The sequence below is a fragment of the Phaethon lepturus genome, unplaced genomic scaffold (assembly GCF_000687285.1).
Source record: "Phaethon lepturus isolate BGI_N335 unplaced genomic scaffold, ASM68728v1 Scaffold58035, whole genome shotgun sequence".
NCBI lineage: Eukaryota > Metazoa > Chordata > Aves > Phaethontiformes > Phaethontidae > Phaethon > Phaethon lepturus.
The window spans coordinates 8188-11434 of record NW_010543823.1 but is presented as its reverse complement, the minus strand read 5'-3'; the positions used below and the strand labels follow the sequence as shown (position 1 = coordinate 11434).

At 37.5% G+C, this 3247-nt stretch overlaps 1 pseudogene; it reads right to left on the bottom strand.

Annotated features, from left to right (window-relative positions):
- Positions 1-1623: 1623 nt before the first annotated feature.
- Positions 1624-2775, bottom strand: LOC104613937 (annotated as a pseudogene).
- Between the last annotated feature and the right edge of the window lie 472 nt (positions 2776-3247).

The window sequence follows — 3247 nt, the reverse complement described above, 5'->3', positions numbered from 1 at the left end:
TTATAAGAAAAACAGGGACAGACTTTTTAGCTGGGCCTGTAGTGACAGGACAAGAGAAAATGATTTTAAAGTAAAAGTGGGTAGATTTAGACTACATCTAAGCAAAAAATTTTTCACAGTGAGGGTGGTGAAACAGCGGCACACGTTGCCCACAGAGGGGGAAGATGCCCCATCCCTGGAAACATCCCAGGTCAGGTTGGACGGGGCTCTGAGCAACCTGATCTAGTTGAAGATGTCCCTGCTCACTGCAGGGGGTTGGACTAGATGGCCTTTAAAGGTCCCTTCCAACCCAAACTGTTCTATGATTCTATGATTTAGCATTCAGCAGATGATTAGCGTTGAGAGGTCACTGTTACTCATGCAGGACAGAGGCAGGAATTCTAAGATGCTACATAGAAAAATAATTTAGTTAAACAGTTACTACTAGGCTTTGTACTCTATAATGCAGTCTTATATTTATATGCAAAGACTTTTACATATATTGCAGTTGAAGGTTGTATGAAATTGTTCACAACGAAAATGTAAACTTTCTTCTTTCAAATCATTACTTTAATTACATAACATGACATAGATTTAGTACAACAAGATGATAGATTCATTAGAGTACTCTGATTAGATTGCTTCTTGTCATAATGTTTTATCACCAACATGAAATATGTTGCAATGTTGATCTTTTTATTAAGCCAATATCTTTTAAAGCTAAAGATCTAGCAAGTTGTACAGAAAGTTAACTGTTTGTCTGTTTATTGAATTTGATTTACTTCTTTGGGCTTTCAACATAATCAGATAAAATACAAAGATCAAAGAAATTTCCTGCCTGAGAGGGACAGTGAACTGCATATTAACATTTTCATGCTACCAGTGAGACTTCTTTGTAACACAACCAATAGAATAACTGCATTGCAGAGGCATGAATCTTAGGAATTAGACTTGCAGAAAAGCTGTAGTCATTGGTTATAGGTTCTTTCAGAACAAATTCCCTTTTCCATGACCATGAGTTGTTAGAAAGCCCATTTTACTCTGACTGTATTCCCATTTGAACTCATGATAAAAGCAGGCTTTCAAAGCTATTGTAAATTGAGTTCCCTTTTTGCCCACTCATTTAAAAAACAAGTAGTAGAACTTGTCTTACATCTAAAAAGCAATTCACTGATTTGTTCTGTTCCAATGTTGAATTATAGTCTGCCAATAATGTGAAATCATTATTTCATCTTTTTCAAATGATGGTGCTCTCAAACTCTGTCATATCCCGTTGGCTAGATTTGATAGCTTTGAGACTGAACGGTATCTGACCCTGTGAGAAATTCTGGTTAAATTGGTGGAATCAATTTCAGTAACCATTTTAGGATGTGCATGTCATGTATAAATAAAATCATATAGGAGTAGTTTAAAATTGTTTTCATGGTAAACCATGTCCAACACCCTTTTTTCTCTTAACATTTTAAATAGGGCTGATTTTGTAGTTTTTGGCTATAAAATTTGCTTAGAGCTACACACTTTTACAGTTAAAGCCCATTTAAGGGTATGTTTAACTTCACCTAGTAACAAAGTATCTTATATACTGACTTACAGGGTAAAAGTATTTCTTAGATTTGAGCCTTATTTGGCTTTCAGGCAATCTTTTTACACTCCTCCAAATACTTCAAGCAGCCGCTTTATTGAGCAAAGTATGCCTGCAAGGCTACAAAGGAAACCCAAAATAAAAACAGAGATATCTGCACATTTATCTAAGAAGGATATTTTTTTCCATTTAAGTTTTAAATGGAAGAGAGAAGGAAGAAGAAAAGTCATAGCAGCACCTGTTACACTGCCTGTTAAACCCATCAACAGGGCAAAATGTGGTATGAACATGGCCATCAGCAGGGTTAACAGGAGAAACGAGCTTCTTACACCCAGAGCAAATAGTGGAGATCTGTAATTGGAATGGTTGCCTCTAGAAATACAAGCATACACAATTTCTGTGGCTGCAAAAAAGGGCAAAGGGTAAGAAAGTAGAGCCTTGGTTAAGAGACACAAATTCACTAGGGTTTGAAGAAATGATGGCAGGTTGTCAGTAATGACTTCCTTTGTCTCTTTACCCCAGGTCAAGAATGCCGTCAGTGCAAAGATTGTTTTCAAGACACAAGCGAAAATGTGAGTCCAGTTCAGCATGCATCTAAATTCCCCTGGGTTTTTCATGTTACCTTCAAGTGTGGGAAGAAATATTTGCGAAGTGTAACTGAAAATGATCACCCCTACAGAGACCAAGAAGTCCTCAAACTCAATGGAGAGCCTGAATTTTGCCCAGGACCACTGGTTTGTTTGTGTGAGACAGTAAGTCATCACTATGAGGATGATAATGAAGTGGACCAAGGAGCAAAGCTGGCTGAGTCTGGAAACAATTTTGAGAGTCTTGATAAATACACAAGGCAGCAGTGTAACAAATGCAATTACAGACCAAGTTTTCTCAGTCACTGGTACATACGGAAAACTATGTGACAGCAAGTTCGCACTAACAACCAGATACAAAATACATGTCATGATCAGTTCCATCACTTGGGTCACATTGACAACTATGCCACCGAGTTTGGGAGATAGCTTTTTGCAGCAGGCATTTGAAATATCTTCATAGGTGTCTCTCACTCTTATGAGCTGCCCATCTTCATTTTCTTCATACAGGCATGCGATTAGAATTTTGCCTGTATAACAACATAATGCTGCAGCCAAGATAATAAGAAACAGGCCACTGTATCCACTGTGGAGAAGAGCATATGGCAATCCTAGGACAAATATTCCCTGAAGAGGAAAAAGAGAAAGAAAAGATAGCACAAAATCCCTGAGGCAAAATGTTTACTAGAAGGCACACTCCGAAACCTGCCCTCCCCTGAACATTGCTTTCACCTAACTGCGTGGTGGAAGTACTGCTACAGTCAGCTAAGTAAGTAACAATCAATCATGAGAAATGTGTTTATTTAGGATAAATTAAATTATCAGCAAAAATAACTGCTCCTATCGACACACATGTAATGATAAGCTAGGAAAAAGGGACTGTGACTGAATGATAGAGTCAGGTTCCTAGTTAATATTTAACACGGATGTGATCAGAAGTGCATTTTAGAAGGTTCATAGGCAGTTACTCAGACAACATGCATATTAATGAAACAGGTTCAATATCAGTAAAATTAAGCAACTGTAGCATCCTCTGTACAAGTTTTATTCCAATTAAAAATAGCACTGTAGATAGATCCAGTAATGACAATGCTCTTCA